The sequence below is a fragment of the Puma concolor genome, chromosome D4 (assembly GCF_028749965.1).
Source record: "Puma concolor isolate L17-30 chromosome D4, mPumCon1.1.hap2, whole genome shotgun sequence".
NCBI lineage: Eukaryota > Metazoa > Chordata > Mammalia > Carnivora > Felidae > Puma > Puma concolor.
The window spans coordinates 37,935,273-37,950,762 of record NC_141679.1 but is presented as its reverse complement, the minus strand read 5'-3'; the positions used below and the strand labels follow the sequence as shown (position 1 = coordinate 37,950,762).

The window sequence follows — 15,490 nt, the reverse complement described above, 5'->3', positions numbered from 1 at the left end:
TTTTAAAAGCTACATACTCATTTTACTGAGTACTATGAGCTATATAAAATGTGGTCTTTTTATATTTTGAACTAAAGTTTGAGTTTTCAAATTTCTTCATGTTTTGTCCTAAATCTACATTTTGCAGTTACTCCAACTACTGGACTCCAGTAATATAAACTCTAATCAAACTATTTACCATTAGTTGTGCATTAAAGATGGCTAATAACATGACTATCATCAACTGATAGTGGATGCCCAGAGTGCTATGTTGAGAAAAGACTGAAGTTGTATCCAATTAAGAAGATTGCTGTGGTAGGTGAGTGATACTGTCTAAAAGCAAGGAATAAGGAAAGTATAACATTTGTAACTCATTCCTGAAAATGAATTTGTGGAAGTTTTTGGTCTGCAAACTTTATTTTCATACCACTTCTGTTGGGTGATCAAAACAAGTTAACCACATAAAAAAGATCAATTTAAATTAAGTGCCCCATGATGAGACATATTTTGATCGGGAATTACTTCAGCCTGTGAAACTTGACTTTTTGCTATTATTTGTTATGTTTGTTTGTTTAACCAACAATAAACATGCTTCCACATTTGGCCTATTCAAAGAACCCGAAGAGGCCAGTATAGTTGAGTAATTAAGAGATAGAAAGGAAGGAGCTCTCTAATGCGACTGAGAGGTAGATAGGAGCATAATTTAAAGTATCAGAGACTAATATAAAGCTTCAAGTAGATATATGTTGATAAGGGCCATGACCTGACTTATATTAAAAAAAAAAAAATACTGCTAGTCACTTTGAACAAAGTGAAGTATATTTGCCTCAAGCACAAATCAAGAGTCTATAACCATAATTTAGGTATTCTAATTAAAAATAACTCTGGTTCCAGACATTTAAGGAAACTGTCAAAACACTAGAACATCTTTAAGTTATTGGAACATATACTTTGGTGGCTACGTACAAAAAGGAACACATACATTTCTTTTTTCATTTTTTTTTTTTTTTTTGGAACACATGCATTTCAAAAGCAGTTAAGAAACAGTCAAAACACAGTCAACAACCACCAAATATTTAGTTTTTCAACAAAAATTGAGACAAAAAGTACAGCTTATATACAAGAAAAATAAATTTAGTAGATATTATCCTTGAAGAAATCTAGGTTTTGGAATCAATAAATAAGGACTTTAAATACACTATCTTAAATATACTGTAATTGGTAAAGCAGCCCCCAAACAGCTATATGGAACAAGGAGAATAATCTTTCACTAAACAGAGAATATCAAAAAGGAGACGTAAAAAGAAATTAGATTGAAGTTCTGGAGCTAAAAAATACAATAACTAAAGGAAAAAAGTTACTAGAAATGTTGATCAACAGATATGGAGGGGCAGGAGAAAGAATAAGAAAACTTTAAGATAGGTCAAGTTAGACTGAATCTGAGGAATAGAAAAGGAAAATAATGAAAAAAGAAAACACAACAGAATCTAAGAGTTCTTGGGACACCATAAAGTACACCAACATATGCTTGATGGGAGTCTTGGAGGCAGAGAAGAAAAAGGGATTAATTTTTTTTTTTTTTTTATAAATAAGGTCTTAAAACTTCCCAAATTTGATGTAAGATATGAATCTACACCTACAAGAATATCAATAAACTTCAAAAATAAATGCAACCCAAAGAATGGGAGAAGACATTTGCAAGTGACATATCTGATAAATGATTAGTATCCAGTATCTATAAAGAATTTATCAAACTCAGGGCACCTGGTGGCTCAGTCGGTTAGTCATCCGACTCTTGACTTTGGCTCAGGTCATGATATCATGGTTTGTGGGTTCTAGCCCCATGTTGAGCCCTGTGCTGACTGTACAGAGCTTGCTTGGGATTCTCTCTCTCTCTCTCTCTCTCTCTCTCTCTCTGTCTCATGCTCTCTCTCTAAATAAAGAAATAAACTTAAAAAAAAACATCAAACTCAACACCGAAAAACAAACAAACAACAACAACAAAAACCCACAAAAAACAAATAATCCAGTTAAGAAATGGGCAGAAGTATGAATAGACATTTTTTCAAGGAAGGCATCCAGATGGCGAACAGACACATGAAACGATGTTCAACATCACTCATCATCAGGGAAATACAGATCCAAACCATGACACAATACCATCTCACACCTGTCAGAATGGCTAAAATTAACAACACAAGAAACAGCAGATATTGGTGAAGATGTGGAGAAAGGGGAACCCACTTACACTGTTGGTGGGAATGCAAACTGATGCAGCTGCTCTGGAGAAGACTGTAGAGGTTCCTCAAAAAATTAAAAATAAATTACACTATGACTCAGCAACAGCACTACCAGGTATTTACCCAAAGAATATAAAAATGTTGATTTGAAGGGGCACATGAGCCTCAATGTTTGTAGCAGCATTATCAACAATAGCCATATTGAAATACATAATAGAATAGAATATTACTAGGCCATCAGAAAGAATGAAATCTGGCCATTTGCAATGATGAGAATGGAGCTAGAGTATATTATGCTAGGCAAAATAAGTCAAAGAAAGACCTATATATGATTCACTCATATGTGGAACTTAAGAAACAAACAGATAAACATAAGGGAAGGGAAAAAAAGAGAAGGAAGCAAACCGAAGAGACTCTTAACTGGTTTCTGGAGGGGAGGAAAGTGGGGGATGGGATAAATGGGTGATAGGTATTAAGGAGGACACTTGTGTTGACCACTGGGTGTTATAGGTAAGGAATAAATCACTAAATTCTCCTGAAACCAATATCACACTATATGTTACCTAACTGGAATTTAAATACCAATTTGAAAAAAAAAAAAAAACTTCAAAAATAAAATATTCAAAGGGATTCACATCTGGAAGCCAAGAAGAATGAGAAAAATCTTGAAAGCAGAAAGAAAGAAGCGATTTGTTACATACAAATGATCTTTATGAATATTAACAGCAAATTTCTCTTCAGAAAACATGGAGGAACAGCAGGAAGATGGGAGAGTGGTGATATATTTAAGGTGCTGAAATGAATACTAATAATCAATACATCTATATATGACAAAACTCTTCAAAAATCAAGGAAAAATTGAGATGTTATCATTAAAAATAAAACAGCTACTCATCAGTATCCCTACCCAATAAGAAAAGTTAAAGGGAGTAGTGCAGGATGAAATAAAGGATACTGTGTAGCAAGTAGAATCCACACAAAGAAATAAAGAGCAGGATGATGTAACTACATAGCAAAAAATAAAAGCTAACTGTCTTGCACTTTGGAGCTCCTTTCTTTATCCCTACATGATTTAAAACATAAATATAAATTAATGGGCATAAAAGCGACGAAATCTACTTTTTTACAATAAGAAAATAAAAGGAACTGAGAGGTAAAGAAGCTTAGTTTTTATACACTAATGTAATTAAGGTGATATTAGCTAAACTTGGTAGCTATAAAATTAAGTTGCTAATTATAATCTCCAATGTAGCCACTAAAAAGTAAGTAAAAATAAATACAGAAAAAGCAATCATAAGGGAATCAAAATGGTAATCATAAAATAAGGCAGTGATGGAGGAATTAAAGAAAAATATAATAAGATATATAGAAAAAGCAAAATGGCAGGGGTAATTACTTTCTTATCAATAGTTGCTTAACATAAATAGATTAAGCCATTCAATCAAAAGGCAATTGGATGAATGGAGCTAAGGATTCAACTACATGCTGTCTACAACAGACTGACTTGATTAAGACATAAAATGTAAAAATATGGAAAATGATATTTCATGCAAATAATATAAAAAGAGAGTGAGGTGAATATTTTCAAAAACACTAAACTTTTAAAAGTTGTATTAGAAGGCAAAGATGAACATTATGTATTGTTAAAAGGGTCAGTTAAGAAGCTATAAGTACATACACACACACACACACACACAGCCCCCCAATATGTATAAAGCAAAACATGCCAGAATTGAAGGGAGAAATAGTTCTACAATAATAGCTTGACACTTCAATATGACACTTTTCAATAATGGGTAGAACAAATAGGCAGAAATTTAATAAAGATATGGAAAACCTTAACACCACTATAAACCAATTAGACCTAACAGACCTATAGAACATTCGACTTGACAACAGCAGGATATGCATTCATCTCGGATGCACATAGAACACCATCAGCAATAGAGCATAATGTAAATCTCGATATATTTAAAAATATTGAAATCAAATTATCTTCTCCACTGTGAGATCCCATTTGAAATGATAACAGAAGAAAAACTGAAAAACTAATAAATATGTGGAAATTAAACATCATACTCTTAAACAATGTGCCAAAGAAGGAATTATAGTAGAAGGACATTCCAGCCCTTATCCTCCCATAAAAATGAACAGAATCCTGAGAGAAGCCTAGATTAAAATTAACAAGCTGCAGCCACCCAGTGGAGCACAAAACCCAAGGATAGCTGCTTAAAAAAAACAAATAGCCCAGTACATTACATGTGTCATCCTGTTCACCATCCCAGAACAGCTCAGCTCAAGAATACCCTCAGCTATGATCTTATTCATGGGAAAATGTAGAGAAGGAGAATCCCTGCCATTTCATCCATACTGACCACAGCAGACAGAATTGCCCAGCGGTTCTATATTGCTACGTATTTTTTTTTTAATTTTTTTTAACGTTTATTTATTTTTGAGACAGAGAGATAGAGCATGAACAGGGGAGGGGCAGAGAGAGAGGGAGACACAGAATCCGAAACAGGCTCCAGGCTCTGAGCTGTCAGCACAGAGCCTGACGCGGGGCTCGAACTCACAGACCGTGAGATCATGACCTGAGCCGAAGTCGGACGCTGAACCGACTGAGCCACCCAGGCGCCCCTATTGCTACGTCTTTTAAGAACAGCAGCCATTGTTGCTCACCTCTCTCCCCTCTAAGACCTTACTACTAAGAGGAATCCTTCAGGCAATGATGTTACCAAATGGGAGAAAATGAGAATAGAAGGACCCCAACATCCATCAGCACTAAAAAAACCAGAAGTGCTGCCATCACTGCAGATACCCGTAACTTTAGTAAACAAGAATCCCTGAAATATTTATGGACACTGACCTGTGATGGAGCTATTCAGAATCCATGCAACTGTGCATTCATGGAAATGGAGCTGCTGCACAGCACACAACCAGTACCCTTGCACCAACCCAGAGTCAGTCCATAAAATCTGGAAGAGGCAACTACTTATTCATATAAGCAGAAATCAATTCAAAGGTACAAGTAACATGAAAAACAAGGAAACATGACATAACTGAAGGAACACAATAAATTTCCAGCAAGTGACTGCAAATAAGGATCTACAAATTATCTTACAAATAATTCATGATAATGATTTTAAAGGATCTAAGCAAGCTAGATAAACAATTCAATGACATTAGAAAATTAAACCCTGAACAAAAAGAGAAATTCAACAAAGAGATAGAAACAATTAATAAAAAAAGATATTCTGGAGCTGAATTATGCGAGGAATAAAATGAAAAGTGTTATGTAGAGCTTCAGCAGTATGTGTGGTCAACCAGAAGAAAGAATATGAACTCAGACATGTCACGTGAAATTATTCACTTAGAGGTAGGTAAAACTAAAAAGAATAAAAGAGTGAAGAAAGCCTACATCAATACTGAGAAACTCACAGATGAAGCAATATTCATATCATAGGAATCTCATTTGGAGCAGAGAGAGAGAGAGAAGGGCAGAAATCTTGTTTAATTAAATCATGGCTAAAAACTTACTAATCTTGGGTTGTCTGGGTGGTTCAGTCAGTTGAGCATACAACTCTTGATTTTAGCTCAGGTCATGATCCCAAGGTCATGGATCCAGCATGCCTTGGGCTCTGCACCAAGCGTGGAGCCTGCTTAAGGTTTTCTTTTTCTCTCTCTCTGCCCCTCTCCCTCTGTGCTTGCTCTCTATCTGTCTCTCTATATAATTAAATGTAAACTAAATGAAATTAAATTATTAAATTAAACTTACAAATCTTGAAAGGGAAATGAATTCCAGATTCAGGCAGTTCATAAAACTCCAAATAGGATCAGTCCAAAAAAGGAAACACCTGGACACATTATAATAAAATTGTCAAAAATCATGGACCAAAAACTTTTCTGAAAGCATCAAGAGAAAAATGACTCATAACATACAAGGCCCTCTTCCCCACCACCTCCATAAGACTATGATTGGATTTCTCAGCCAATTGGAAACTTATGCAGGCCAGGAAAGATTGAGATTATATATTTCAAATAATAATTGTGGAAAAAACCCTGAAAACCAAGAATATTATACCTACCAAAATTATCTTTTAAAAATGAGGATGAAATAGTCTTTTTCAAACAACTAAAAACAGGGATTTCAACATGAATATACCTGTCTTACAATAAATGCTTAAGAAATATCTTCAATTGAAAAGAAAACAAACTAAATACCAATGCAAAAAGAATCTGAAAGCATGTCACTCTACTAAGGTAAACACATAGAAAAATACAAAATAATGAAACATTGTAATGATAGTGAATAAATTACTTTTGATCTTAGTATAAAAGTTAAAGGACAAACATTTGCTAGTGGATACACAATATGCAAAGAAGCAACATTTACTAAAAAGTGGAAAGGGAGACTACAAAAGTAGAGTTTTTATAAGCTTTTAAAATTAAGATGCTATTGCTTTATTGGTGAGTGACATCAGCATCAAGGTGATGCATCATTCCTCTTCTCTCTCTGCTTTAACAACTAAATGATGGGCATCTATAACTGAATAAAAGTGTCTATACACATTGCATAAGACACCCAGGAGGTTTCTACCAACTTGTGTATCTGAAAGTGTGCCAATAGGACCTCAGTGGGGGCTATGAGTATGAAGAAGTCAGTGAGCCTGCCCCACCCTCATCTGCCACGATCAGGAAAAATAGAAACTGAAGAGTGAAAAACTGCATGAATACCCATGGGTGAGACTTTGAGGAGCTCTAATCTGCCTGAGGGAAGAATCTGAAACACCATCTGCATGAGATAGAGATGTGTGTAGACACAGAGGAGAGAGTAAACTTGCCAAGGTGGCCCACTTACTAGGACAACATTGCAAGGGGCTTTATTTTGCTGGCAGTAGCAGCAACTCTCCCATGTCATAGTTGGAAAGCAAAAGTGATAAGTGTCTGTCTGGCTGCACCAGTTGTATGGGCCATGGCAGCAGACACCAGTTTCTCTCCAGCAGACCTACATAACTTGGGTCAGGAAGAGGACAATGAAGGAGGCAGATAAGAATACAAGAGGGCATTGACAAGAAGATGTGGTATATGTTTATATTATACAATGGAATACTAATCAGTGATCAAAAAGAATGAAATCTTACCATTTGCAACAACATGGAAGGAACTAGAGTGTATTATCCTAGGTGAAATAAGTCAGTCAGAGAAAGACAAATATGATTTCATTCACATGTAGAATTTAGGAATTACAACATATGAACATAGGGGAGGGAAGGAAAAATAAGATATAAAAAAAGGGAGGCAAACCATAAGAGACTGGAGGGAAGGTAGGTAGGGAGATGGGCTGAACAGGTGATGGCCATTAAGGAGGGCACTTGTTTGGATGAGCTGTGGGCTCTACCATTCCCGCCCCCCTTGGCCCCAGTCCACAACAACCACTTCTCCATCTTCTCTTCCCTGGCCCCCTCCACCACCTCCTATCTGGTTGCTTCCTTGGAGATCCCCCACTCCCTCTCCTTCAGATCCAGGCCCTCAGCTCACCATGGGTGGTTCTCCCTCCAGGGAAGGGGGAAGAGAGACCCAGACGTGAGATGCATAGCGACTACCTGGATGGGCTTAGGAGCCTATTTGAGGGAACTCCCTGCCCCTTTCCTGGGGCTTTGATACTTTTCCAAGCCCCTTGGACCTCTTGCCCTTCCCCTACCACACCATCAGGAGATCTGAATATCAAGGACCACCTGGCTATCATGTATGAGAGACTGAGACAAGAGCTCCCCAATCTCTTCCTTCACTTCCATGACTATACTCTGTATTCATCGGGTATGGAATCCATCAATGAGATCTTGAACATATGTACCAAGGGTTGGACATGGTACCTTCTGTCACTGACAATCTGCCACTTCCTGGCCTGGAACTATTTTGCACAGCTTCAGTTGGAGGTTCTACAGCTGACCTGTAACCCAGAGAATTAGACCCTGCAAGCCTGCTGGTGGCTTGTGGGGCTGCCCATCCACATAGTCTTTCTGCATTTCTATAAGTGTGACAAAGAAGAGCTTTACCAGACCTATGTTGTCATTGCCTAGACAAACTGTTGGTGTTGTTTGAGTTCTTTATATATTTTGGATATTAAACTCTTATTGGATATATCATTTGCATATATCTTTTCCCACTCAGTAGGCAGTCATTTTCTTTTGTTGATGGTTACCTTTGCTGCACAAAAACTTTTTTTTTTTTTTTTTGGTGTAGTCCCACTAATTTACTTTTGCCTTTTCTTCTCTTGCCTAAGGACAAATGTCTAGACAAATGTTGGTAAGTCTTACGTCAAACGGATTACAACCTATATTTTCTTCTAGAGTATCAGAAAACTGTAATACTATGTTAGAATGATGTGTTAATCACTTGACTATAATATAAAGGTGAAAAGAAAAGAGTATTAAAAAAAATAACAATTATAATTTGTTAATGTAAATTGTGACATCAAAAATATAAAGAGGATGAGCAAAAGGGCACAGACTTTGTAGACATAACAGAAGGTAAGTGATATTGGCTTAAAATGGACAGTTTTATCTATGAGAAGTTTTATGTAACAATCATGGTAACCACAAAGTAAAAAATTAGATTAAGATTATGACATACTGGGTGGCTCAGTCGGTTGAGCATCTGACTTTGGCTCAGGTCGTGATCTCGCAGTCTGTGAGTTCGAGCCCCGCATCAGGCTCTGTGCTGACAGCTCGGAGCCTGGAGCCTGCTTCGGATTCTGTGTCTCCCTCTCTCTCTCTGCCCCTCCCCTGCTCATGCTCTGTCTCTCTCTCTCTCTCTGTCAAAAATAAACATTAAAAAATAAATAAATACAAAATATGACATACAAAAAAAGGGGAGACAGAGCATACCGCTATGTAAACCTATAAGTTGAAACTAAAAAAAATTCCTCAACCAAATATTAATAAACTGAAGCCAATGATATATCAAAACACTCACACACCACAATCAAGTGGGATTTGTTCCAGGGATGCAATAATGGCTAAACAATGTGAACATGATATATAACATCAATAAAATGAAAGAAAAATCATATGATCATTTCAATAGATGTATAGAAAGCATTTGAGAAAACCTAACATCCATTTATGATAAAAATATCAACAGAGAGGATATAAAGGGTTGCACATCAACATAATAACTGTCATATATGAAAATTCTACAGCTAACATCATACTCAGTGGTGCAAATCTGAAAGCTTTTCCTCTAATAGTAGCAACAAGACAAGGATGTCCAATCTTGCCACATTTATTCAACATAGTACTGGAAGTCCTTTCCACAGCAATGAGGAAAGTAAAAGAAAGAAAAGGCATCCAAATCAGAAAGGAGGATCTAAAACTATGACTATTTACAGATAACATACTATATAGAAAGCCTGAAAAATCTACCCAAAACTGTTAATAGATGAATTTAATAAAGTTGTGAGAACTTCAACAAAGATAAAGAAAACAAGGAAAAAAATTACCTAACTGAAATCACAAGGTTGAAGAATGCAAGAATTGAACTAAAAATGCACTAGAAAGATTCAACAACAGACTCGATCAAGCAGGAAAAAGAATCAGTAAACCCAAAGACAAAACAGTAAATTCACCCAATCAGAGGAGTAAATAAAAAAACAAATGATAAAAAATAAGGATAGCTTAAGGGACTTATGAGACAACATCAAGCAGACTAACATTCCCATTATAGATGTCCCCCGAAGAGAGAGAGAAAGAGATAGAAAACTTATTTGAACACATAAAGGTTGAAAATTTTCCTAACCATGGTAAGGAAACAGGCATCTAGATCTAGGAATCCCAGAAAGCACAAATTTGATAAATCCAAAGAGACCCACACCAAGACAGATTATTAAAATATCGAAATTTAAAGATGAGAACATTAAAAACACCATAAGGAATATAGTCAATGGTATTATAATAATTGTATGGTTACAGGTCATAGTTACCATAAGTATACCATAGCAAATAAGATTGTCAAATCACTATGTTGTATACCTGAAACTAATGTAACATTGTGTGTCAACTATACTTTAAAAAACAGCAAGAGAGGGGGGTGCCTGGGTGGCTTAGTAGGTTGAGCACCAGACTCCAGATTTTGTCTCAGGTCATGATCTCACACTCATGAGACTGAGACTCATGTTGGGCTCCACACTGTGTTTGGAGCCTGCTTAAGATTTTCCCTCCCTCTCTCCTTCTTTCCCTCCCCCACTTCTCTCTTTCTTTCTCTCCTTCTGCCCCTCTTTCCCACATGATCTCTCTCTCTAAAATAAAAAATAAAAAGCAGCAAGAGAAAAACAACTTGTTACATCCAAAGAACCTTTATACAACAATCAGAAGATTTTTCAGCAGAAATTTTGCAGAATGAATTGGCATAATATATACAAAGTGCTGAAAAGCAAAAATAAAAAAAAAAAAAAGACTTTCTAACTAAAAATACTCTACCCTGCAAAGCTATTCAGAATTAAAGGAGAGGTAAACTTTTCCAGACAAGCAAAAGGTAAAGGAGCTCATCATCAATAAGCCAGTCTTGTAAGGATTAAAGTGATTTCTTTAAGCTGAAAAGAAAGGGTGCTAATTAGTGACAACAACAACAACAAACATATGGAAGAATGAATCTCACTAGAAAGGTAAATATATAATAAAAGTCATGTATTACACTTATAAAATTATTATGAAGGTTAAAAGACAAAAATAGTAAAAACAACTATTACTACAATTAGGTAAGGCATTTATAAGATAAAAAGATGTAAAATGTAATATCAAAATTTAAAACATGGGGCAGAGAAGTAAATATGTAGATCTTTAGAATACAATCAAACTTCAGATTTTATCAACTTAAAACAGACTCTTATACCTTGTTATGGTATGCTCATAGTAATCACAAAGCAAAATCCTAAAGTAGATACACAAAGAGAGAGGAATCTAAGCATACCACTAAAGAAAGTCGTCATACCACAAAGGAAGAGAGTCAGAAAGAAGAAAAAGAGAAATTACAAAACAGCTGGAAAACAATTAACAAATGACTATACATACCTATCAAATATTACCTCAAATGTAAGTGAACTCAATTCTCCAATCAAAAGGCAGAGAGTGGCTGAATGGATTAAAAAAAAAAAAAAAAAAAGAAAGAAAGACCCATCTATATACTGCCTACAAAAGATTCATGTTAGCTGTGATGCCCCACAAATAATGAAAGTGAAAGTGAAAAAAGAGATTCCATGTAAACAGAAATCCAAAGAGTGCTGGGACAGCCATATTTGTATCAGACAAAATAAAGTTTAAAATAAAGGCTGCAATAAGAAACAAAGCAGGACATTACATAATAATAAAGGGGTCAATCCAACAAGAGGATATAACATTTGTATATATTTATGCACCTAAAATAGGAGAATATACACACACACACACACACACACACACACACGTGTGTGTCTGTGTGTGTATATGTGTGTGTGTATGTATAAAGCAAATATTAATAGACCCAAAGGTGAATAGAAATACAGTAATAGTAAGGGACTTTATTTTGTTTAATGTTTTATTTTATTTATTTTGTGAGAAAGAGAGAGAGAGAGAGGGATCTGAGGAGGGATAGAGAAAAAAAGAGAGGGAGAGAGTATCCTAAGCAGGCTCTAGACTGCCAGCACAGAGCCCGACCATGAGACCATGACTTGAGCCAAAGTTGGATGCTCAACCAACTGAGCTACCCAAGTGCCCTGATAATAAGGGACTTTAATGCCACACTTACATCAATTGATATATCATCTAGACTGAAACTAGATAAGGCAACTTCAGCCTTATATGATCCCTTAGACCAGTTTGACTTTATACAGAATGTTGCATCCAAAGAAAACAATGTACATTTGTAAGTGGCTATAGAACATTCTACAGAACAGATAATATGTCAGGCCACAAAACAAGTCTTAAAAATTTTAAGAGGGCTGAAATGATATCTGGCATCTTTTATCACTATAATGGCATGAAAATAAAAATCAGTTTTGAGAAGGAAACTCAAAAATTAACAAGTGTGTACAGATTAAACAATATGCTTCTGAACAACCATGGGCTAAAGAAGAAATAAAATATTTTGAGATAAATGAAAGTGGTAATACAATATATCAAATTTTGTGGCATGCAGCGAAAGCATTTCTAAGAGGGAAGTTTATAACAGTAAATGCCTACCTCAAGAAATAAGAAAAAATCTCAAATACACAACCTAACTTAACCTCAAGTAGAAAAGGAACAAATGAAACTCAAAGTTAGGAGGAAGAAGGCAATGACAAAGATACAATCAGAAAAAAATTAAATTAGAGACTAAAAACATAATAGGAAAGATCAGTAAAACGAAGAGCTTTTTCTTTGAAAAGACAAGCAAAAGGATGAGACTTTAGTTAGATGCACCAAGAAAATAGAGGGCTCTAGTAAATAAAACCAGAAATAAAAGAAATTACAATGATATCACACAGATAAAGGATTATTTTTTTATTCAATATAATTTATTGTCAAATTGGTTTCCAAACAACACCCAGTGCTCTTCCCAACAGGTGCCCTCCTCAATGCCCGTCACCCACTTTCCCCTCTCCCTCACCCCCCCATCAACCCTCAGTTTGTTCTCAGTATTTAAGAGTCTCTTATGGTTTGCCTCCCTCCCTCTCTGTGACTTTTTTTTTCCCCTTCCCCTCCCCCATGGTCTTCTGTTAAGTTTCTCAGGATCCACATGAGTGAAAACATATGGTATCTGTCTTTCTCTGCCTGAATTATTTCACTTAGCACAATACCCTCCAGTTCAATCCACGTTGCTGCAAATAGCCAGATTTCATTGTTTCTCATGGCCAAGTAGTATTCCATTGTATTAATAAACCACGATTTCTTTATCCATTCATCAGTTTATGGACATTTAGTCTCTTTCTATAATTTGGCTATTGTTGAAAGGGCTGCTATAAACATTGGGGTACAAGTGCCCCTATGCATCAGTACTCCGGTATCCCTTGGGTAAATTCCTAGCAGTGCTATTTCTGGGTCATAGGGTAGGTCTATTTTTAATTTTTTGAGGAAGCTCCAGTTTTCCAGAGGGACTGCACCGGTTTGCATTCCCACCAACAGTGCAAGAGGGTTCCCGTTTCTCCACATCCTCTCCAGCATCTATAGTCTCCTGATTTGTTCATTTTAGCCATTCTTACTGGTGTGAGGTGTTATCTCAGTGTGTTTTTGATTTGTATTTCCCTGATGAGGAGTGACATCGAGCATCTTTTCATGTGCCTGTTGGCCATCCGGATGTCTTCTTTAGATAAGTGTCTATTCATGTCTTCTGCCCATTTCTTCACTGAATTATTTGTTTTTCAGATGTGGAGTTTGGTGAGTTCTTTATAGATTTTGGATACTAACCCTTTGTCCAATATGTCATTTGCAAATATCTTTTCCCATTCTGTCGGTTGACTTTTAGTTTTGTTGATTGTTTCCTTTGCAGTGCAGAAACTTTTTTCTTGATGAGGTCCCAATAGTTCATTTTTGCTTTTAATTCCCTTGCCTTTGTAGATGTTCCAAGTGAGAAATTGCTGCAGCTGAGGTCAGAGAGGTATTTTCCTGCTTTCTCCTCTAGGGTTTTGATGGTTTCCTGTCTCACATTCAGTTTCTTCATCCATTTTGAATTTTTTTTTTGTATGCTGTAAGAAAGTGGTCTAGTTCATTCTTCTGCATGTTGCTGTTCAGTTCTCCCAGCACCATTTGTTAAAAAGACTATCTTTTTTCTATTTGATACTGTTTTTTGCTTTGTCAAAGATTAGTGGACCATATATTTGTGGGTCCAATTCTGGGGTCTCTATTCTATTCCATTGGCCTATGTGTCTGTTTTTGTGCCAATACCATACCGTCTTGATGATTACAGCTTTGTAGTAGAGGCTAAAGTCTGGGATTGTGATGCCTTCCTCTTTGGTTTTCTTCTTCAGTATCACTTTGGCTATTCGGGGTCTTTTGTGGTTCCATACAAATTTTTAGGATTGCTTGTTCTAGCTTTGAGAAGAATGCTGGTGCAATTTTGATTGGGATTTCATTGAATGCATAGATTGCTTTGGGTAGTATTAACATTTTAACAATATTTATTCTTCGAATCCATGAGCATAGAATATTTTTCCATTTCTTTGTGTCTTCTTCAATTGCCTTCATAAGCTTTCTATAGTTTTCAGCATACAGATCTTTTACATCTTTGGTTAGGTTTATTCCAAGGTATTTTATGGTTCTTGGCGCAATTCTGAATGGGATCAATTTGTTTATTTCTCTTTCTGTTGCCTCATTATTGGTGTATAAAAATGCAACCAATTTCTGTATATTGATTTTATACCCTGAGACTTTGCTGAATTCATGTATCAGTTCTAGCAGACTTTAGGTGGAGTCTGTTGGGTTTTTCACATAAAGTATTATGTCATCTGTGAAAAGTGAAAGTTTGACTTCATCTTTGCCAATTTTGATGCTTTTATTTCATTTTGTCTGATTGCTGATGCTAGGACTTCCAACACTATCTTAAACAACAGTGATGAGAGTGGACATCCCTGTCATGTTCCTGATCTTTGGGGGATAGCCAGAGATAGAATGGATTATAAGAGACCACAAGAACAGCTATATAGCAAAATATTTGAAAACCTTAAGAAATGTATAAATTCTTAGAAACATACAGCCTACTAATACTGAATCATAAATAAATAGAAAATTGAACAGACTGATTATTAGTAAGGGTATTGAATCAGTAATCAAAATCTGCCAACAAATAAAATCCAGGAACAGATGGCTTTCCTGATAAATTCTATGAAACATTCAAAGAAGAATTAATACCATTCCTTCTCATACTCATAAAGACAAGAAAAAAATGAGGAGCACTTCCAAACTCATTTTATGATGCCAACATACCCTGAAATCAAAATCAGACATAGATATTACAAGAAGAAAATTATAGGCCAATATCTCTGGTGAACATAGATGTAAAAATCCTCCACAAAACATTAGCAAACAAATCCAACTATATATAAAAAAATCATACACCATAGTCAAGTGGGATTTACTTCAGTAATGCAAAGATGATTCATTATCTGCAAGTCAATCAATGTGATATAACATGTTAACAAAATGAGAAATAAAAATCATATGGTCATCTCAGTAGATATAGAAAATCATTTGACAAAATTCAACATTCATCTATGATAAAAACTCCCAGTAAAGTGGTTATAGAGGAAAAATAGCTTAGCATAA

General features: G+C 35.7%; 1 pseudogene; it reads left to right on the top strand.

The window, feature by feature from the left end:
• The first annotated feature begins 7,571 nt into the window (after positions 1–7,571).
• Positions 7,572–8,299, top strand: LOC112858143 (uncharacterized protein C6orf136 homolog pseudogene; annotated as a pseudogene).
• The last annotated feature ends 7,191 nt before the right edge of the window (positions 8,300–15,490 follow it).